Raw genomic sequence first — 25,002 nt, 5'->3', positions numbered from 1 at the left:
ACTGGTAAGACAGAGATTTAGGAACCAAGTTTTAAATTGTAAGACATTTCCAGGGGCAGTTGTGGACTCTGACCACAATCTATTAGTTATGAACTATAGATTAAAACTAAATAAACTGCTAAAAGATAGAAATTTAAGGAAATGGGACCTAGATAAACTGACAGAACTGACAGAAACAGAGGTTGTAGAGAGTTTCAGTGAGAGCAATAGGGATCGGTTGATAAGAATGAGGGAGAGAAATACATTAGAAGAAGAATGGGTAGCTTTGAGAGATGAAATAGTGAAGGCAGCAGAAGATCAAGCAGGTAAATAGACGAAGGCTAATAGAAATCCTTGGGTAACAGAACAGATACTGAATTTAATTGATGAAAGTATAAAATATTAAAATGTAGTAAATGAAGCAGGCAAAAAGGAATACAAACGTCTCAAAAATGAGATCGAAGGGAAGTGCAAAATGGCTAAGCAGGGATGGCTGGAGGACAAATGTAAGGTTAGAGAGGAGCATATCACTAGGGGTAAGATAGATACTGCCTACAGTAAAATTAAAGAGACCTTTGGAGAAAAGAGAACCACTTGCATGAATATCAAGAGCTCAGCTGGATACCCAGTTCTAAGCAAAGAAGTAAAAGCAGGAACGTGGAAAGAGTATACAAAGGGTCCATACAAATGTGACGTTCTTGAGGACAATCTTATGGAAATGGAAGAGGATGTAGATGAAGACGAAATGTGAGATACGATACTCCGTCAAAGGTTTGACAGAGCACTGAAGTACATAAGTCGAAACAACGTCCTGGAAGTAGACAACATTCCATTGGAACTACTGATAGTCTTGGGAGAGCCAGCCCTACCATGTGGTGAGCAAGATGTATGACACAGGCCAAATTAGCTTACACTTCTAGAAGAATACAATAATTCGTATCCCAAAGAAAGCAGGGGTTGACAGATGTGAAAATTACCAACAATCATTTTAATAAACCACGGCTGCAAAATACTAACACGAATTCTTAACAGACGAATGGAAAAACTAGTAGAAGCCGATCTCGGGGAAGATCTGTTTGGATTCCATACAAATGTTGGAGCTCTCGAGGCAATACTGACCCTACGACTTATCTTAGAAAATAGATTAATGAAAGGCAAACCTACATTTCTAGCATTTGTAGACTTAAAGAAAGCTTTTGCAAATGTTGACTGAAATACACTCTTCCAAATTCTGAAGGTGGCAGGTGTAAAATACAGGGAGCGAAAGGCTACTTACAATTTGTACAGAAACCAGATGGCAGTTATAAGAGTCGAGGAGCATGAAAGGGAAGCAGTTGGTGAGGGAATGATACAGGGTTGTAACCTGTCCCCAATGTTATTCAATCTGTATATTGAGCAAGCAGTAAAGAAAACAAAAGAAAAATTCATAGTAGGAATTAAAATCCATGGAGAAGAAATTAAAATTTTGAAGTTCGCCGATGACATTGTAATTCTGTCAGAGACAGCAAAGGACCTGGAAGAGCAGCTGAACGGAATGGACAGTGTCTTGACAGGAGGATATTAAATGAACATCAACAAAAGCAAACTGAGAATAATGGAATGTAGTCGAATTAAATCGGGTGACGCTGAGGGTATTAGATTAAGAAATGAGACGCTTAAAGCAGTAAATGAATTTTGCTATTTGGAGAGCAAAATAACTAATTATGGTCAAAGTAGAGAGAATATATAATGTAGACTCGCAGTGGCGAGGAAAGCGTTTCTGAATAAGAGAAATTTATTAACATCGAGTATAGATTTAAGTGTCAGGAAGTCTGTTCTAAAACTATTTGTATGGAGTGTAGCCATGTATGGAAGTCAAACGTGAATGATAAATAGTTTAGACAAAAAGAGAATAGAAGCTTTCGAAATGTGGTGCTACAGGAGGATGCTGAAGGTTAACTGGGTAGATCACATAACTAATAAGGAAGTACTGAATAGAATTTGGGAGAAGAGAAATTTGTGGCACAATTTGACTAGAAGAAGGGATAGATTGGTAGAACATATTCTGAGCTATCAAGGGTTCATCAATTTAGTATTGGAGGGCAGTGTGAAGGGTATAAATCGTATAGTGTGACCAATAGATGAATGCACTAAACAGATTCAGAAGGATGTAGGTTGCAGTAGGTACTGGGAGATGAAGAAGCATACACAGGATATAGTAGCGTTGTGGTTGGCAGGAGAGCCAACACCGTGTTACTAGCGGAGGCCGAAAGGCACGCGATTTAGATCACGCAGGCTGGCGTGAGGTCTGAAACATGATAAGGAAATTAGAATTTAGAAAAACGGACGTAGCTGGTGGAATACTTAACTTTAATCCATTAAAGGATGAACGTCGCTCTTAACGGTACATGATTTACAATATCAATCGTAACTGATAATGGCGCCTTGCTAAGTCGTAGCAAATAACGTAGCTGAAGGCCATGCTAACTATCGTCTCGGCAAATGAGAGCGTATTTAGTCAGTGAACCATCTCTAGCAAAGTCGGCTGTACAACTGGGCGAGTGCTAGGAAGTCTCTCTAGACCTATGGCGGCGCTCGGTCTGCAATCATTGATAGTGGCGACACGCGGGTCCGACGTATACTACCGGACCGCGGCCGATTTTAAAGGCTACCACCTAGCAAGTGTGGTGTCTGGCGGCGACACCACAAGTAGCATGGAGAGCTGTATCAAACCAGTCTCTGGACTGAAGACCACAACAACAATAAGACTTAGGAATGCCTTTTTTCGCTACAGCTAGTGTGCTTTTGATGTCTTCCTCGCCCCGTCCGTCATTCGTTATTTTACTGCCAGAATTCCTTAACTTCATCTACTTCGGTACCATCAATCTCGATGTTACTTTCCTCGCTCTTCTCACATCCACTACTTCTCATTACCAGCATCTTTCTTCGATTTACTCTCAATCCATGCTGTGTACTCATTAGACTGTTCATTCCGTTCAGCATATCATGTAATTCCTCTTCACTGTTACTGCAATGTCATCAGTTAATCGTATCATTGATATCGTTTGACCTTGAATTTTAAAGCCACTCCTGAACCTTTCTTTTATTTCCATCACTGCTTCTTCCAAGTACAGATTTAACTGTAGGGGTGAAAGGCTACATCCTTGTCTTATACCGTTTTTAATACGAGCACTTCGTTCTTGTTCGTCCACTGTTGTTATTGCATCCGGGCTGTTGTACATTATGTATATGACCCGTCTCTCCCTATAGCTTTCGCCACCTTTTTCAGAATTGAAAACATCTTGCGCCATTTTACAATTCGAACGCTTTTTCCAGGTCAAAAAACATATTAACGTGTCTTCAATTTTCTTTAGTCTTGCTCCCATTATTAAGTGCAACGACAGAATTGCCTCTCTCGTGCCTTTGCTTTTCCTAAAGTCAAACTGATCGTCAAAGCACATCCTCTATTTTCTTTACCATTCTTCTGCATATTATTTTTGTAAGCAACTTCGATGCACGCGCTGTTAAGCTGATTGTGCTATAATTCTCGCACTTGTCAGTTCTTGCCGTCTTCGGAATTGTGTGGATTATGCTTTTCCGAAAGTCTGATGGTATGCCGCCAGACTCATATGTTCTACACACCAACGTGAATAGTCGTTTTGTTGCCATTTCCCCCAAGGATTTCAGAAATTCTGATGCAATGTTATCTATCCCTTCTGTCTTATTTGATCTTAAGTCCTCTAAAGCTCTTTTAAATTCTCATTCTAATACTAGATCCCCTATCTCTTCTAAAACGACTCCTGTTTCTTCTTTTATCACGTCAGACAAATTTTCTCCCTCATACAAGCTTTCCACGTATGTTTTTCACAGATCCGCTCTCTCCTCTTCATTTAACAGTGGAATTTGCGTTGCACTCTTAATGTTACCACCCTTGCTTATAATGTCACCAAAGGTTGTTTTGACTTTCCTGTATGGTGAGTCTGTACTTGCGACAATCATTTCTTTTTCCATGTCCTCACATTTTTCTTGCAGCCATTTCGTCTTACCTTACCTGCATTTCCTTTTTATTTCATTCCTCGGCGACTTGTATTTATGTATTCTTGAGTTTCCCAGAAGGTTTTTGTACTTCCTCCTTTCATCTATCAATTCAAGTATTTCTTCTGTTACCCACGGTTTCTTCTCAGTTACCTTCTTTGTACCTACGCTTCCTTCCCGAATTCTGTGATGGCCCTTTTTACAGATGTCCATTTCTCTTCCACTGTGCTACCTACTGAGCTATTTCTTATTACGGTATCTATAGCCTTAGAGAATTTCAACCGTATCTCGTCATTCCTTAGTACTCCTGTATACCACTTCAATGCATATTGATTCTTACTTAATTTCTACACTTGTACCAAATTTAACTTATACTTGTGCCATCAACAATTCATTGGGCACCTCTACTCCCTGTCAGATCTTCTTTAACTGTCGAATAAACAAACAATTCATTACTAAAATAAATAAGACATGTTTCAGCTTTAACGACCTCCTACCGTCAAGAAACAATGTAAAGGAAATCATTTCGTAATATTTACATACTTAAGCATTTACAAATGCACAAGAAAGCTACACGAATTAATAATGAATCTTGCTCCTTTTCCTGCATCATTCCCTCTTTCTATACTTCTCCATCATTTAGTTTATTAATGGGTAACGTCGTTAATTTCCTCTATATACTATTTGGCGTTCCAAGATTTCACTCCATTCTCCATTCATCTTCATGTTATTTCGATTTATTTTCACGCATTACATTTTTGCAAGCCTCCCCAGAGTTCCTTGCTTAATCATAAAGAGATGACAACGATTTATTTACATAGTTTCATTGATCTGCATATATGAAAAGACATCATACACAATTCATAACGCAACAAACATTATACTAAACTATCAAATAGTGCAACGTATCTTTTCTACAGATTTTTTCTCTGATCTCTTGAGGCTGCATTTGTGATAAGCTTTATGAGGCCTCTTGCACACAACAGTCTCTGTAGCATCTATGTATGAATACCCTACACTTTTACCCAATATGGTCCTCTGTGCACTGAAAAAGCTTGTTTTAAATGTGTGGCATTTTCTGGGTCGTTTCTGTGACCTCGTGAGCACCGTCTCCCCTACTCTGAACAACTTCTGACCTCACTTTTATAGTCATCGTCTACTGGCATTTTCCCACTTATATTCCAGTGGAAGCTGATTTTTCTAAAGTAAAATGGTAGGTAAGGATGTAGAATAATCTGGCGACTCTTTTATGATTACTTAAAACTTATGCATGTATGTATCCCATTACTTGTAGCACGTTTTGCACTAAAGTCCACATCATTTGCCAGCAAGCTCGTTCATGACATGCTGACATTGATTAGATGTTGGATGGTTTCATGAAATGTAAATTGTCTTTGTATTTTTACAGTCCATTGGACGCATCCAACATACAGATCTGAATAATGGACCATTGCCTGAGATCACTTTATCAACGTTACATTTGTCTTTTCTAGAGATATTTTTGAAACCTAATTTTGGCCTTTTTGGTTTCATTTCGGAAGAGTTCTTTGTTTAATTCTTCTAAAGTCAGGCTTCTGCAGACATTAATGATTTTATACAAGGAACCTAGTCTAGTTTTGTTCCTTTTTTGTTAACTTCGTTTGGATTATGTTTGTGGAACAATAAAAGCACGACTGATTACGATGACTACTAAAGAAACGTAACTGAAATTCCGTGAAGCACTAGTTGTTACAGTGTTACTTTACAGACCTGAGACTTGGGCGGCAAACAAAGGAGACACAAATAGAATAGTATTGGTAGAAATGAAGAGATAGAATAAGAAACAAAGATGAGAATAAAATATTTGCAATAACAGAAAAATAGACACATATAGCTAGAAATGGAAGCAACATGTAGATAGAATGCAACAAGGTAGATATGAAAAAGTACTGTGACATGTACCCCAAGTGGTAGCGGAAATAGATTGGCGTAGGAAATTATGGAACTAAGATGCTGAGGGTGCAGCAGGTTCTTCGAACCTAATCTATGAATATACATCGCGATAATGACGACTTTATCAACATAACCATATTTAAATAGAAAGTGGTTCATAAATGCATGTTGACGAACTTACTAAAACTCTTCTACTTACTAAAGCTCCTCTCAAGGGCGTTAGCGATCCAATCTTCGATGTCAACTTATCTGTGACAAAACGTACGAAGGACTTTGACTAGCTCTAGGAAGACGACCAGCAAATCAGCTGCAGCATGTTCGCTCGGTCTTGACGGAATGATCGGAAATAATGGTGTAATTTGCGATACCATCGACGGCTTTGCCTTTTGATAGTGTTTCATAAAGCCAAGACCTTGAAGATATGGCTCTACATGTTTAGAAAACAGTACATCTCATGAAGTTCGAGAAAAGCGTGTTTGACTCAAGCGAGTATGCCACATAAGTTTGTTGACTAAATCATAAGGAATACATACAACCCAATGTGTATCACTTTCACCTCCACTTCTACACAGTATCTCATTTTTCAACAAGCAAAATTGTGTAATTGCAACAGTGGTTTAATATCTCCACTTAACATTCACCTCTCTCTATGATGGATCCTTATTCTGCTTTTTCGAATATTCTCAGATGACCACACAACAAAATTCCGAATGCTACACATTGCAGTTGCGTGATGCTGAAATTATGTTCATCATGTTTCAACCATAGAGGAGATCCTCAAAGACAATTGTCAGGTACATTATTTTTACCAGGAATCTACACAGTCATCAAGCTAAACTCTTGTCGATACAATGCCTCATCAGAATACCACGAGTCAACTTTACACACATCCAAAGTATAGACTTTTCTCAATCTAAGAAACAAATAACATCTAAACTTCATAAAAGCCAAGACAAAAGCCAGAACTTTGAGTTCAGTGACACCACTGTTGTTTTCACGCTTAGTGAGACACAAAATGGTATGACACTTCATAACTTTATCTGCTTCAGATTGTTGCAGCAGCCCAGTACCAAGACCCATCTTAGAACTGCTCAAACTTAGACAGAAAACCCTCTTCAAATCAGCAGCAGAGGAGATTCCATAAGAGCGTGTTTCATCCCTCGGATTCTGTCTCTGATTTGCCATCCCAACCGTGAGAAGTACTTTTATGCAACAGTGCATACAGTCATTGTCTAGCCAATACATTAAAATTAAAAAAAATTGGGTAAAAGTAAATTAAGCCAAAGAATGCACCAACATGTTTTCTCATTTTAGAACAAGAAAATAATGAATCGCTTCAACATTGTCAGGATTATGTAGAATCACTGGTGCAGTCACAAGCAGTACAGAAAATTATGTCTGGCTTTTTCCAAACTGATTTCTCTAGATTTCACATAAACACCATATTCCATGAAGCACTCAACAATCTAATCAGAAAGAAATATTCAACATCAGCACACGATGTCTTTCTCAAATATTCTGGAAGGATCCATTTGAAAGCGGCGATAAGTGCAGCTGAACTAGCATTCAGCCAGCAGGGCTACTTGCGAAATTGATAACAAAAGCTCCACCACAAGAGTGTTGTGAATTTACAACCCGCAGGATACAACTCAGTTAGCCAATAAATCTCTCTTAAATCAGTGGCAGAGAGAACTCGAATACCAAGAATTTTTTTTAGATATCAACTAATATCAATGGCCTGTCAGATTGTGAGACTGCCTAGAACCCAACATCAACCTAATACCGTGTCTTAATACAGGGTTATGTCATGAACTGACACCAGGCTCAGTCACATTTTCATGTAAGATTTTCTCAATTTCAGCCTCAGCTCATACCCTATAATTTAGTGCTGTTTGAATGTATGTTGTTACAAAATATCTTTTAACCTCCTTGGCCTTGAACTGACATGAAAAAAGCCCAACTCTGGAGTAACCTCCCTCGTTATGTTACAGAACATAAAAACATGTCCGGCTTCAATAAACAGTCAATGACGTATCTACTTAAGCAACAGTAAAGCTTACCTCTGTACATGAATGCACTCCACCTCATTACTTTCCTCTTTCCCCCTCCTTAAATCTCCCTTCCCCAAATCTCGCTATACTAGTAAACATCTGCTTTACACACCAAGATATTAATGTACATCTGCACAAACCTTAATTACTGTTGCCAATCTTTCTCATGTCTGTCATTATTATTTGATTTCTTTTACTCTTATCATTATTGCTTTTATCACGATCTGTACGTATAGCACCTGATGTAAAAATACTGCCAGCCTTTACTTAATCAGGCCTTAGTCATGTTTACCATTATTATTTGATTTTTTTACTGTTATTATTATTGCTTTTATCACAATCTGTATGTATAGCACCTGTTGTAAAAATTCTGCCACATTTACTTTATTAGGTCTTAGTCACTACTCTTTATTCATATTGTCACTAGAGTAAGCTAATTTTCTCATTTAAACTATGGTCATGATGTAACTCTGATGTGTGAAATGCTGCATGTGTGGAACACTGGTCCGATGTAAGAGAGGGCCTGATGGCACTAATCTGATCAGGTTAAATATACAAATAAATATAAAAATAAATAAATTAATTGTACCAGGATTTTCAGAACTCCTGAAGAATATTGTCATTGTACACCACTTAGACTTGCTCTGTCTATCTTCTCTGCCTGCTCAACGCAGTCTGTCTGACTCCAGACATCCTGGAAAGTAAAATCATCTCATTGGCACTCTAGTATAACACTGCATGAACACTAGCCTCGTTAATATCAGGCTTCAGCTCAAAAGACAACTCGATCTGGTGAGAAATTTAAAACAATCGTTTGAATTCTTCTGCCTAACCGAATATTCGTGAAAACTGGAATTCAGCGTCGCATTACTACATTTCAAAGTCACTTCAGTGTGCCTCAGATCTATCACGGCCTGATGCCTCGACAAAACATCAACCCCTAAAGCATCATCAATAGCCAAACTCTACACAATCACAACAATTGACCAGTAATCTGTCACCCTCACAAAAAATTAATCCGCACTAACTTCTTCACCTCTATGCTTTTTTCCAGTAACTGTACCTTTTACCTTAGTACTCTATAAAGGGAGAATGAGCTACAAACCTACACCTTCACATTTCTGAAAAACTGACTGACTCAAAACAGACACCTGGATACCCATATCCAGGAAACAAAAAAATATCAATAAAATTTATTCAAAGTGATGGTGTCACCAAAGAATTAACATTTTCTTGTCTTTGGCTACATAATAATTCCCTTCCGTCTTTAAAACTGCATATGCTGAATTTTTCAGTTGTGTATTGTATTTGCACCACGTAGATCAGATGCTGCCAGCACCTATTACTTACGTTGGCGTGAGTTCTCTGCACTGATATTGTTCTGTGAGACAGTTGATAACACCTCTAAAATTCATGGAGCTGAATCTCTGTCATCCCAGTGACCGTTTCTGGTATTTCGTTAGGACATTAGGATATAAGAAAAACCGAAAAGTTTATGACCGTAACTGAACTACAAATGAACGAGCAACTTTCTGCTGGAAACGAAAAAATGTCAAGCATACTAAATACGCTGCTACAAAAAACGTATGTAAGGCAGTGCCAGGTTAACTGTAAAACTAGAACAAGAATCGTATTTATCGAAATGTGTGGAACATCCTGACCAGAGGAAAGAAAAGATAAGAAATAAATTTTCTAAAGCATCCAAAGATACAAACTGCGCCAAGAAAAATTGTACTCATTTGAACAATGGTATCATTAAAACAAATTACTCAGGATATTATGTGTCGTTGATGTGAGTGTATGTAATCCACCACCTTCATTAGTCATTTCAGATATAAATTATTGTTAAAACCCAATACTCTGTGAATGCCATATTGTTAATTTAATAGAAATGGAAGAGGAAATACGACAATGTCAGTTTTCAATCTTTAGTACCATAGTGCATAAGTAGCATTCCGAAGTATCGCATCGTCTAACGTAGCCATCTTGTTCTCTTAAATGTTGTAACCTAATTAATATGCGTGTGTTATGCTTTTGTACATTCGGAGTGTCTGTAATCTAATTTAACTTTAGGTGAAAAATAGCTCACTCTTTCTGTCTGAAAAACATGTCAGTGTACAAAAATTGAAACTTGCCATTAATCGGTTGTGTTTAGTCAATAGATAAACTTCATGTATTGTTTATCACCCCAATCAAGGACACCCCAAATAGGTGAAGGAGAAATGTCTGGATCACAAAAGTTTAAAATTCTCCACACAACAGTGGAGAAACGTAAGACAAGTGTAATAAAGGCATAAAGGTAGCATACTATAACAATAGTAGATGAACAGACATCTATTACCACACAGTAAATAATAAACATAAGGTAAGTATAAAGGCATATTAAAGTAACAGAGAATATACATAGGATATTTTACTTCGGGTGATGCTCAGGGAATTAGATTAGGAAATGAGACACTTAAAGTAGTAAAGGACTTTTGCTGTTTGTGGAGCAAAATAACTGATGATGGTCGAAGTAGAGAGGATATAATTTGTGGGCTGGTAATGGCAAGGAAAACGTTTCTGAGGAAGAGAAATTTGTTAATATCGAGTATAGATTTAAGTGTCAGGAAGCCGTTTCTGAAAGTATTTGTATGGAGTGTAGCCATGTATGGATGTGAAACATGGACGATAAATAGTTTGGACAAGAAGAGAATAGAAGTTTTCAAAATGTGGTACTACAGAAAAATGATGAAGATTAGATGGGTAGATCACATAACTAATAAGGAAGTATTGAATAGAAATTGGGAGGAGTTTGTGGCACAACTTGACAAGAAGAAGGGACCGGTTAATAGGACATGTTCTGAGACATCAAGGGATCGCCAATTTAGTATTGGAGGGCAGCGTGGAGGGTAAAAAACGTAGAGGGAGACGAAGAGATGAATGCACTAAGCAGATTCAGAAGGATGTAGGCTGCAGTACGTACTGGGAGATGAAACAGTTTGCACAGGACAGAGTATCATTGAGAGCTGCATCAAACCAGTCTCAGGACTGAAGACCGCAACAGCAACAACATTTTACTGCAGCGAAATTCGATGTAAATTGGTTTTCAAACTGTAATGAGAAACCATCCAAAGTTGTATCGTTCGTATAGGACGATCGCAATATGACTATATATGGAAGCACAAATATCTCTATATGGCAGCCTGTACATAACTTAATGATGGCACTATACACTCCTAAACACATGTTTGTGACCAAGAGTATTGGTGACTCCCTAGTGTGAATGTCTTTCTTGTTTCACTTATTAATATTAATATTCACTTTGCACTGCGGTTTGTTGCCAAGAAACAGAAGCCTCCTCTACCCTCCTATAAATCATAAAAATGTTGGTGTTCTATTTCAGTGACTAACACTGTCTAGTGTAACGGTAGCTAACAAATGCTCGTAAAGAGTCATCATTATCGAGGTAGAATATTGGTCAGGCTTGGAAGAAGTACTGTTGAAACAGAACTGATGTAACACAAGCGATTCTACGTCATCATTATGAGAAAATCATTTCTTCAGGGCACTTTCCCAGGTCACTGGGTGATCTGGTAGCAATCTCCAAGCTTTTGAATATTATATTTCAAATGCAGACTGCAAGTGATAATCGAAGCTATCGATAAGAGAAGTTGGTTTCTTCGTAAAATGACTAGAAATCATCCGAAGGCTTTTAAGTGAAGGAAAAATGTTGGAAGGCCAAGTGTAAGTGTCATATCCGTTATCAATAAAGACAATAACCAAGTGTGTGAACCTAACCTTGCAAGTACACCTTCCCATTGTAATGAAAGTGAGAAAGAATGTACTTTGCAGAGGAAGCTTGGTTCAGTTACGGAAAAGTATGAATGTTTTATGGGCGAAACAAATGTGAATGAAACATTTGTTATGTGAGTTCTCAACGGAATTTTTGCAAACTGTGTAAGATGTATTCAGTGTAGTGAGTCGTCTGGAACCCTCTACAGAAAACTCACGTAGGACTTGCAAATGAAATGGAAATGAAGTTGGTAAATGTTCATACACGACCCATACAAGATCATTTTTTGGAACAGCGCTGCAGTCACTCAAAATCAAGAAAATAACATCAAAATCTATGAAAACAAATAAGATTTGTTTATGCCTTGCGTACAGTTGGTAAGTGTGCTTTGCTATTGCAGATGCAGTTGCAGTTTTCTGTGGCATGAACCCAACCAAGTTTACGAACTATAATAGATTAGTTGTGTCTAAAGTGGGAGATGTCTCTGTAGAATCTATGAAGAAGGCTGTGAAAGAGGCAGTAATAGAAAACAGTGCTAATTGAGACTTGAATACAGCATTCGTGGTGCCCGGCATAAATGCGGATACACATCTCCTCATTGTGTAGTATCTGCCACCAGTATTTATACAGGGAATGTTTTGTACGTAGGAGTAATATCTATATATTGTAGGTGTATATGAAGAATAAAACACATGAAATAATTGCAAAGCTAACTACAGTGGCAGTAGTGAAGGAATGGAAGTTGTTGGTGTTGCTAGTATATTTCAAGGTTCGTTGTATGTGATAAAATACGAAATGTGAATTACCTTTGCGACGGTGAATCTACAAGTTTCAAACATTTTCAAGAACTGAACTCTATGGTGATGAAGTTGCAGTGCGGGAATTTGAGTGAACTGGACAGGTATAGAAACGAATAGTATCAAGAGTTCGGCGACTGAAAGAGTTGTACAAAATGGAAATGCTGATCAGCAAAACGTTGTCAAAACGCACAAACACTCTGTTTCTCAAGGCTAGATAATTTTTGGAACTTTTAGTATACGTTCACGTTTACTCCGCCAAAATACGATGTTTTGTTTTGTTTTTGAGATGACTCTTTTCCCACTATCTGGCTCTTCCATACATGTAACGAAGACTTTCAGAAACTGAACAATATTCGTGTGATTTGGAATATACGAACAAATGGTAGATATGGGCACCTGCGACAGCCATCACAAAGGACACCAAACGTAGCTTAGGAACTAGTGGTCTAGAATTAATTTTTGAAAATTATTTAATTTTAATGGACTTTTTGGTTTTGCTTTTCGCTGGTTAACTAGCCATCCTACGTGTGGTGCATTAATCCATAATTTTCGATAGTTAGAATATGGAAAAGAGTCCTAAGACAAATCAAATTTCTTAATGCTTATTAATGTCAGCAGTGAAGATTAAATTTCAAGTTCTCATTTTCTTCGATGTGCATAGGACATATTAAGTAGGATGCTACTTCAATTACAAATAGGAAACAAGTCTTTCGATCACTTTGCTCTGGGGACATGGGGTTTTGCAAGAGTTTTCTGGATCTCATTATGTCATCGACTAAGTCACACGTGCTATGACCTAACATCCTTTGTGTGGTAACTGGGGAAAGAAAACCGGGGCCGTTGTCTCGATAGTCAGAGCACCTGCATTTAGATACGGTAATCGCAGTAGTTTCCTAAGGCTAGGTTATCACTATTTACTAGCTCGGTATCTAGCGTCTGTGAAGGCTGCTCGAAAGATCGGCTGTAATGGGGAACGCTACCAAGGTTCTATCTGTCTCCAAAAATTTCATTTGCATCGTCAGACGATACTAGCTGTCATTGTGGTTTATTGTGCTGACATGTGAGTGTATAGACTCAGGTTGGTGGCCTAGCAACTGTGTGTGGTGCAATTGCCGCTTTGCGTTGTTAAGATGGAATTGAACGAGCCCCAACTCATTCAGTGCAAGTAGTGTTTGAGATCTTGGCACTCGATTTTCATCTTGGGGTAAGATCATACATCTAGACATGGACAGTAAATTAAATGTGATATCTGAGACTCATAACGGTAATCACATCAGAGAGCTTATTATTGGACTGTTACGTGAAGGATGAGTCTGTTCTGCCACTGGAGTGAAAATATTTTGCTTCTTCCTAGATGTCAAGGAGACACTACAAACCACATTGAACTGACTGTTGTTGGTGTGCATTATTCGAAAGGGCTTGGTTCTGTATTGTGACTAAGCCATGTACCCGCAATTTCGTTTCTTCGTAGAATGAGAATCCAGGAAGTTTTCCAGGAGAACTTCTCTGAAGTTGGGAAGGTAGGAGATGAGTTACTGGCGGAAGTAACGTTGTGAGGACGGGTCGTGATTCGCACTTGGCAGCTGAGTCGTTAGATCACTTGCCAGCGAAAGGCAAGGGTCTCGAGTTCGAGTTTCTGTCCGGCACACACTTTAATCAGGTAGGAAGTTTCACATCAGCGCTCAGTCCGCTGCAGAGTGGAATAAATTAATATGTTTGCATGTACATTAAGTGATATGTGGCTACTGTAAGCAAAATGTGTTGGTAGTAAAGAAGTAATAATTCTAACATCATGCATGATCAACAAAAATGCAGTAAGTGATTAACGTTCTTCCTTTCACTATTTTGACTGGGTTGCCAGCGAGGAAAGTTTCGGAAATTTGAAAATTACGTTTAAAATTTGTAGAACTTCGCTAAATGGACTCGTTCTCAAGTACTTGACTTAATGTGTTAAACCTCTTACGTGGGAGTATCCCTCTTAGTGAGTAAACTGTAACAGTATTTGTAATTTTCAAATTCGATCATTGGCAATCAAAGTTTCGTGGCCCCAGAAAGTCATTACATAGGCAACCTGCAACTGGGAATGTACAGTGTGAACCGTTCAGCGTTTTAGACGTTTAGTAATATAAGTAAATAAACACTGCTCTGCAAAACGTAAGGATGAAGCAGAATGGTAACATAACGTACTAACTACTGGGTGGAAGTGAATGAACCTGCTGCAGCATATTGCCAGAGGTCTCCCAGTCGTGCACAGAAAGCTGCATGTCACGTGGTTTGAGGTCAGCGTCACTATAGCTCCAGATGGGGCTGGCTCCACAACACAAGTTCTTTCAAGGAAGAGGAAAAGACAGAGCTTGTTAATCAGCGAGCAGTTACAGTGTACTCTGTTGGTATTCGTCGTTACCACGTGTCTAGGAGGCAAAATATGGATGACTTCACACGTGGAAGAAACATTAGGAAACCGACAGAATGACGAAGTGTAGCTTGGGGGTTAGGTACTGCTGACAGCATATTCGGAAAGTAGGTTCCTATCGATCAAGAAATGGAAACCACTGTAAAAATCTAACAAAACTTTGTACATATGTGTTCGACAGTGTCTCTAATATGCCTGTCGGTTGCATCACTTTGCTCTTTTCAGTTCTGAGCGCATGGTAAGCACATAAAGATGCATAGAACATAGTGTCTCCCGTCAAGTATCAGGTTCCGGTGAGAGATTTCACCTGATGTTATGCAACCCACATTACAGAACTGTCATACGGTTCCTACTGCGTGACAATTCTCGGTCGTAATCTGCAGGGACAATGAAAATGCTCCTGCAGCGCTTACGATGGGAAGTGTTTGTTCACCTACACTACAGCCCATAATTGGCTCCCTCAGTATTTCATTTCTACTTACATTAACTACTGGTTACGAAGACAACATTTTCGCACAGACAACGAGCTATAGATGAGGGTAGAGAATTGGCGGGAAGCACAGACGACTGTCTTCTACGACGAGGGTATTGGAAAGTTGGTACAACGCTATGACAAATGTCTAAGTCGGAGTGGTGACTATGTAGAGCAGTGACTGAAAGCTATAGCTAACTGTTGCAGATAAAATATTTCCGATTTTCACAGTGGTTTCCATTTCGCGATCAATCGGGACTTACTTTCCGAATAGCCCTAGTATAATGGTTCCAAGAACAAAGTGGAAGATGAACGTTTTGATGCTGCAAATGTTACCGTGTGGGGTGGCAGTTTCAATGGCGCACTGACCTCCAAACAAGGGACACTCACTAGTCAGTGTAGTTGTGACACAGAATTTCTTCCATATGTGCATCTTTTCAGGAGCGCTTTCGAAAGTGACTTAATTTTTTAGGGTGACAATGTGCGACCCTGTCCAGTAGGAGGCGTTCGGCGGTGGACTTACCTGCCCGTTCCTCCGATTTAAATCCCGACGAGCACGTGTGGGATACTATAGTGAGACGCACTGCAACACGTCCACATACTCAATCGTCCAGCCAGGAGTTGTCAATCATTCTTGTGCAGAAATGGAACGCCATATCCAAATAAATCCTTACCAACGCTGCGTGGTAACAGGTTGCAAAACATGCACTGACATTCGTGGTGACCAAATACCCTATCCTGACATTTGTAATGTCCTGAATACCATCATAAATCGCAGTCACTTCAGTGTACATATTGCTGAGCCGTGGCGCCATTGAGTTTGTTGTATCTGGCTCAGGTGCAGTGTCGACTATCCCTCTTGCAGCCCCATTGCCAATATCTATGAGGAAGAGTTGCTATCTGTGGTTTGTGTCATTAGAAGGTCTTTGCTTGCCAATATAAATACGGGGTCCGCTGGCTCGTGAGATGGAGGTGGGGGAGACGAAGTTTGGAGATTGGCGGTAGCGTCACGACAAGTGGTGGTCACGAGGTTCGAGTGGCCGAATCCATGAGCTGCGCAAGGAGAGCCTTCGCAGAGCGAAGACTCCGGAGTACTTCACCGGGGTCAGCGTCTACTACAAGCAATAGGCCGACATCCCGTCGGTTGGTTGGCTACATGCGTGTCGGAGACCGCTCGTGGCCTGACTGCCCTCTTCTATCTAGCTTCCATCGGCACCATTCGGTAACTGCTGTTAGGCACCGGGGAGTAACATTCTGTAACACTCGTGGTGGTTTGTTTCATTGTCTACCAGCCCTCCTTATTATTTTCTGGTTTGTACCTGACCCTGAGAGTTTTAGTCGGTCGGCTCTTTGGTCGTAAGTAAAGGCAGTACTAGTGTACTAAGACACTAGTTGTAACTTGAAAATTTGCCGCGCTATTGTATTGGCTTTCCTTTCTGGTTTGTACCCGATCATTAATGTTCTAATTCATCAGCTCTTGATTGTAAATACAGCTGAAACAATTGTACTAAGGCACAGGTTGCCGTTAAACAAAGATGAAGCTTGTGGCTAGATTTAGATGTTAACCGGTTCAATTCTTGGACTGCAATTGCATTTCTCAGACATAAGTTATAATCTGGAAAACTGTTGTATTCAGCTGTTTCTTTCTGATTTTGAAATACAGAGTCATTATTGGTGTATTTAGCTGGATATTGTGATTCCGCCGAGTGAGTAATGTTTGAAGACGTTCCTTAAAGAGGTCTTAATAACTGACAATCATTTTAACATTGAAAATATCAATTTACTCAAAATAAAATTCTCAGAAGGGACGGGTTGGGATATAGTCAAACCTTTGTTGCCCGTTGAAATTAAAAGTTGGTGGTGCGGAAGTTAGCCTTATCATTGTCATATTGTTTGCTAATCTGTTTAACCTTTAAGCACAGGTGTGTATCTTATCCCCGAACCTTTCGACATACTGCTTTAAAATTAAAAGTTAAGTCATCTGTTTTGAGTAATTGAATCACTCTTGTCGTCAATGGTGATTTTCATGTGTTGCAGAAGGGCATTTAATAAGACAGACTGTGTCCAGCGCGGTAGTAAATACCGCTGTTTCACCAGACTACGGGAGGGCTACAGGTCCGACCGTCTTGAAAGCATTGTCATAATGTTTGCTGTTTTACATTACAGCACATCAAATTTATTTTGCTAAGATTAAAAGCTTATTCACCTTAAGGTTTAAGTTTAAAAGAATTTTGCCAATTTGTTCATTTTGCTAAAGAAAATTTTATGGTTAAACGCTTCGATTTTCTGTAAAATATATTGTTAAATAATAAACAGGTTTTATGAAAAGAAAGTTATATTGGTGGGTCCTCCCTTCCACGGTTTCCTTACCTCCAGTAAGTACCACGTATCAATTGCCTTTCAATAAAAGCATCGTTTCTGTTCCTCTCATTACGTATTTGTTTCAGATACCTTCTGTTGTATGTTGTAAATACTGTCTCTGAATACAGAGGTCGCTTCTTCTCATTGCGTGTCGGTTCCAGTTACCTTCTATGCTATACTGTAGCAGCCATTTCAGTGTTTGATCCAAATTTCATCGAGCTACATTATTAGCAAATGACACATCATGGGAAAGTTACTCGCGTCCGTAAGTTGTGGACACCAGTGCAGACAACGAAAGCAAAAGTCCTCGTAAAACACGACACTGCAGTGCCTATGTTTCCTATGAAGAACGATGTAATGTTCCTTTGGAGATGCATGCATGCGTGCATGCATGCATGTCCGAAGGAACAGGCACTGTGGTGACTACAATCTGCGCAAAATACACGAAAAGTATTCTACGTTGCTAATACGAACATCCATCGGCTGTGTCATGGAATGGCGACGGTGGAAGTTTGTGCCTAACCGGGACTCGAACCCATATAACCCTCTGTAACCGCTTCGGCTATCAGTGCAAGACTCACGGCAATGCCCAGACATCTATATGTCATCTCTCCTGCGTCACAATGTGTACTCGTACACAAATTATGTAATTCCCCCACACTGAAGAACATTATAACTGAAAATCGGTGCCTGGTATCGGAGGATAAATACGATATTGCAGTGCCTGTGTTGTTAAGAACGATGCATTCAAAAATACTGCTGATGGTTTTCCGTGTTTGCAGCTGCGAATACATTTCATAACGGCTGTAGTCACAGCAGTGCCTGTTCATTGGGATATGCATGCGTATTTGGAGGAACATTGCATCGGTTTTCTTAACGTGATAGGCAGCGCAGTATCGTAAGTACCCGCCGATACTAGCAGCGATTGTGTTGGAAGTTGATGGTTGGAGTGTTAACACCGACGTTTTTAGATAGTCTGCGTAACCAGTTATTTTGGCCAATGATGCGGTATATATATGGATCGTTGCAACCACTTCACCATCAACTACAGCCTGAAGATGCCGCATTGAAGCGCCGAAACTGGTAGCTACAAAATAAATAAAATCATAAGGACGGCTGTAGGGATTTCATTTCCTCACAGTAGTAAAAGGCTGTGGTCCCCAAGACCCCCCGTCAAAAGGATGGACATACAAAAACCTTCGATTAAAGTGTCCTTCCCTCTACGGGAATGGCACAATGCGTGTACGAGTACAGGTTGTGACGCAGGAACGACGACATATGGGAGACTGGGTCTGCCCGTCATTCGTGCACGGACTACCAATGTCATTGAGGTTATAACACTGCAACTACATTTACGTAGCTTGTGTAATCAAATACCCAATTTGGTTTGTTACGTACTATGCCCCAACAGAACAAATAGTCCTGTCACGGAAAAGCCACGTATAACACTACCGTATGCTACACCATAACGTTAAAGTTGGAGGCAGTTCTTATAATGAAATTATTTTTATTCAAGCAATTGTGGTATAAAGCAACAGAGCAGTGTTACCCTCTGAGAGGAATTTCGTTATGCTGACCGCGTTGTACCTAACGGAGGTGGCTTACCGGAAGTGAAAGTCAAAATTACGTAAATATTTAAACAGTAATAAACACTATTTTACCTGTCTACACTATTCAAAAAATAAAGAAAGCCTAATTAGGCAAGAGAGTGATTGGCATTCTTGTTCAGGAAAACAGGGATGAATAGCGGACAAGCACAACCTATACTTTGCCACACGCGAGTGCAAAGAACTCGGCCACTTGAATAAAGTATCTTCTCTTTAAGGTTGGAGCTGACAGGTCAGGACAAACTATTTGCGTAAATATAACAAAATAAGAAAACACACAATTATCTTGACGATTTAGTCAAACTGAATGGTCTCAATAACGTTACTGTTAACGTTCATTGTAGAATCGCAACTCGGACATAGGTTTAGTACTAATTTTCAAACAAATTCCTATCTGGCATGAAATATGGATATGATTCACAGCAAATTTAGTTACTTTGCATAGATTAAGTCTCTTTCTACTTACAATGAAAATTAAATGGAGTTCACTAACAAATTACTTCTCACTGTCTTTTGAATAAAGAAGTTACTATTTTAATAGATAGTGGCCTTTCTATTAATTGTTATTTATCATGAGCACAATAGACAAAATGGCTCTGAGCACTATAGGACTTAACTTCTGAGGTCATCCATCAGTCCCCTAGAACTTAGAACTACTTAAACCTAACTAACCTAAGGACATCACACACATCCATTCCTGAGGCTGGATTCGTACCTGCGAACGTAGCGGTTGCGCGTTTCGAGACTATAGCGCCTAGATTCGCTCGGCCACAGTAGTCAAACTGTTGACCCTGTTACACCATTAATATGCACTTTTAATACACAAGAGGAACCCGATATTGTACAGAAGTTCACTTGAATAACAAGAGTAACTGAAACTTTCTACAATTAAGTAACTTCGTGCATTTTAACTACTTTCAATGGAGGGGAGCCGTTAATCATGACCACTGTAGCAGAGCAAACTAAACACACTTTCATTACATCAGTGAAACACTTAGCAGGTATGAAAATTTAACTCTCAACAGTTCCAGTTCTGAATTACTGCAGTGAAACACAAAATTGAGGTATTTGTTAGATCCTTTCAAAAAATATTATTAATCTTAGCACACTCTATTGCTATATTAATTTTAATTTGCTTTCAATAAAGGACACTCGGTAAACGGAGTTCAAACGGAGAGGAACCTGAGAGGTGCTGTGATAAGGAAAAAAATCATGGTAGGTACATAAATTCAGTTATAAATTACCTTATATTTGAGCACACTAAGACGTCCAATGAGCTGATCCGTCACTGTACATTACTATAGTTCTTCTGTTCTATTACAGTGATAGTGCAGTGGTGGCGAGTGCATGTCTGTAGGTGGATTTGAAGGTAGAATTGCTGGACTCTGTCATTTCTTGGTGGCGATGATAGATACCAATTTCAGAATAGTTCCAGCTCGTTATCCATCCATCCGAGGCATTGGAAAACGTCAGGAAAAGCCTCTCTCGGAACCAACACAATACACAACTTTTACATAAGTAGTTGATAGTTTGGTAGCTCGTCTCCGACTGACTCCTTGTTCCACCTTTCTATCCATGTCAACCACAATTTGCGCGCGCTGCATGCTTCCGTTCCCGAGGGGAACCACAACACCTTTTACGTATGGAATAACTAGGAACCCTAAGTGGAGGTCAGCAGTTCACACAACAGCAACCAAACACAATAAATAAAACAGAACATTTGCACATATTAACATTTCCACAAAAAAATTATTTAAACAAAATTATTCAACTTCAGAGATAACCAAAGAGTTTATACGAGTAAGACAAAATATCATTTGCGCATATTGTGCATATTACAGAGATTACACTTTATTGCAATATCGAATTATTCTTACACTATTTACAGAAGTTCAACGATGGGATGATGAACAAAATAGAAAGCTAAATGAATCAACAAGCGGTATGTAGTGTCTAAGCTATGGTGTTACATGGTAACTGCAGGCGTAAAGCAGGAAATCCAGGTTCGAGTCCCGTTTCGGCACAAATTTCATTGTTGTCATTCCCTGACACAGTTTATGGTTGTTCGTATTCCAAACTACGAATAAATTTCACGTACCTTCAGAAAATGTCTCTTAACAACCTCGGAAAGTCTTCAGTGTTAGACCGGTTAACAATGTAAACAAATCCATCTGCAACATCCTGTACAACGGTGTGGATTTCGGTCCCACAGTGCTAACCTTGACATACGTGTGGTGGTGGTGGTGGGGGGGGGGGGGGAGGGGGGAAGGGGAGGAAAACTGCGCGCCGCGGATTGCTTCCCCGATAGTCTGAGAGGCAGTACATTGTAGGTCGGCGAAGGTCGGAGCGGGGTGGGAAGTTTGTAATGGCGGCGGCGGGCTGGCTGGGCGCAGCAGTTTCTATTAAGCGCATGCCACGGCCTCCCTGCTTCCTGCCCCTCCCACAATCAGCCCCGGCCCCCGGCGGCGGTGCCGACGTGATTAACTCATTTGATAACGCATCGAGCGGCACCGGCGGGCGAGGAATGCGCGTGTTGGGGCACAGGAGCGTGTGGCGCTCTTCGCACCGCAGCGGCTGCCCACGAAATGCGCTGACCGAACCTCGCTCTAATAGAATACCACCCTCCTCATACCATCACAACACTGAGTTCAGCGAAGGCTTAGGCACAGTGGAATAGCAGCAGCACGAGATACCTTGTTAGAGCTTCGAAGTGTGAGTGGCACTCCAGTAACAGAGAAGTACACTCCTAGAAACTGAAATTGTGATACCGTGAAGATAGCATGTGCATCTACATATCTACAAATATACTCCGTTAGTCACCGAGCGGTGTGTAGCGGAGGGCACAATTCGCGCCAAAAGTTCTGTTCCACTCGCGGATCGCACGAGGGAAAAACGACTGTCTGAGCACCTCAGTACGAGCTCTTATTCCCCATATCTTTCAATGATGATCATTACGCGATTTGAAAGTTGGTGGTAATAATATATGCTCTACATCCTCGGTGAAGATTGGATTTCGGAATTTAGTGAGCACCCTCTTTTGTTTAGCGCGTCGTCTATCTGCAAGTGCGTCCCACTTCAAACTTTCTATGAGATTTGTATTGCTCTCGCGATGGCTAAATGTACCAGTCACGAATCTTACCGCTCTTCTTTGGATCCTCTCGATTTATTTAATCACGCCCAATTGGTAACAGTCCCATACAGACGAACAATAAGACTGGACGAACTAACGTATTGTAAGCTATTTCCTTTGTTGAAGGACTGCATCGCTTCAGGATTCTACCAATAAACCGCAATCTAGAGTACACCTTATCCGTTACTTGTGTAATCTGATCATTCCAAAAAAGATTCAAATGGCTCAGAGCACTATGGGACTTAACTTCTGAGGTCGTCAGACCCCTAGAACTTAGAACTACTTAAACCTAAGTAACCTTAGGACATCACATACATCCATGTCCGAGGCAGGATTCGAACCTGCGACCGTAGCGGTCACGCGGTTCCAGAGTGTAGCACCTAGAATCGCTCAGCCACCCCGGCCGGCAATCTGATCTTTCCATTTGAGATCATTTCCGATAGTCACACCCAGATACTTGACTGATGTTACCGCTTCCAAAGACTGATCATTTATTTTGTACCCATACATTAATGGGAATTTTCGCCTTGTTATACGCAGTAGGTTGCGTTTACTAATATTGAGAGATAACTGCCAGGCATTACACCACGCATTTATTTTCTGCAAATCGTCAATGATTTCTTCACAATTTTCTTGTGACACTACTTTCTTGTAGACTACAGCATCATCGGCAAAGAGCCTAAGGCCACTGTCAATACCATCAACCAGATAGTTTATGTAAATTGTAAAAATCAGAGGACCTATTAAGGTGCCCTGGAGCACAACTGAAGTTACTCTTTTTTTCTGTTGAAGTTACCCCGTTCAGGACGACATACTGCTCCCTGTCTGTTAGAAAACTTTCCACCCAACCGCATATGTCACTGGATATACCGTAAGCGCGCATTCGAAAATCGAGAAATATGGCATCAGCCTGGGAGCCGGTATCTAGAGCCTGTTGTATATCACGTACAAATAGGTCCAGCTGTGTCTCGCACGACCGATGTTTCCTAAAACCGTGCTGGTTTCTGCAGATGAGCTTCTCAGTGGCTAGAAAGGTCACTGTGTCTGAACACAAAATATGTTCCACGATCCTTCAACAAATCGATGTCAGTGAAATTGGCTGGTAATTGTGCATCCAATTTTCTACCCTTCTTATAGATTCCTATGATCTCGACCTTCTTCCAGTCCCGTGGAACTTTCCGCCGTTCCAGTGACCTCGACAGATGACGGATAAGAATGGTGCTATATTTGTAGCACAGTCAACATAAAATCTGACGGGGGATACCGTCTGGGCCAGATGCCTTTCTGGCGTCTAAGGATCTTAACTGTTTTATAATCCCAGATATACTTAACACCATGTCAGCCATCCTTTCGTCTGTTAGATAATTGAAAGGGGGAATGGCGCTGCAGTCCTCTATCGTGCAAGCATCCAAGAAATTGTGGTGTTTATGTCACATACCTGCCATTGTTTATTACATTATTGTTTCTATTTATTTACTAGAGGCTAGAAAGTAGGTGGGATCACAAGGCAGACTCATCGAACGACGCGGTAGATGGTCTCACAGCGTGAGAACGGCCAGGCGAATAAGGGCCATATTCTGCTGAAATATACACACTGAGGATTCACCTACAATGCTGGGCGCCATTAACTGTTTACATATTAAGATGAAACTCCAGCGGAGCTGATGATGCTAATTGCACTGACTACTTGTCAATAATATTTTAGTAGCATTTCATCAGGAAATGATAATTACAGATCTTAGTTACTGTCGATGCTTATTCATGGAAATGATGGACCAATGGAGTGCGCCCTGAGAAGGCAGGCGCCAAACTGCTAAGGTAGCTCCTTATTAGTCTACGACCGGCTTACGAACAGGTAATACATGACTCTGTGTATAAAATCTGATCTAATGGAAACACGGAACAGTTTGTTGACATATTGTCTCGGATGACGCACATATGGGATGTTATGTTAATCCAAGGCAGTCTGCGATCAATTTTCGAGCACAACGTTTCGAGGACAAAACGCGAACTGGTGTGTAAAATGCAAATCCACGTAAGGAAGGAATTAATTTCTAAAGTTGGATCGGAAACATATTAGTGACATCTCTAAGATCGTGTGAAGCATTTTCTGAAGTTTCTCTCGGAGATTATTGGTTAATGGCCGGGAATTTTGTTACGAAAATTAAAGATAGACTGTAGAAATCGTTTTACTAATTTTATGATTGGACGAATAAAACAAAATTTGTTGGCAACCTACTTTCACGATTCTCATTATGATTAGCTTTTAATCCTACCAACACCCCACATTATTACACACTGTTTATTGCACAAGCGTTGGAGCTCGTGACCGGCGGAGAACAAACCAATTGGAGCAACGTCTACGAGATGCGTGGGAAGCAAGGGGACTATAATTCAGCTACGAGATGACACACGATATTTCGAACATTCATTTCGTCCCCGTTAGCTGTGATAGTGTTGGAAAACGT

Source organism: Schistocerca gregaria, chromosome 2 (assembly GCF_023897955.1).
Source record: "Schistocerca gregaria isolate iqSchGreg1 chromosome 2, iqSchGreg1.2, whole genome shotgun sequence".
Lineage (NCBI taxonomy): Eukaryota > Metazoa > Arthropoda > Insecta > Orthoptera > Acrididae > Schistocerca > Schistocerca gregaria.
Note: the sequence above shows the minus strand (reverse complement) of the source record.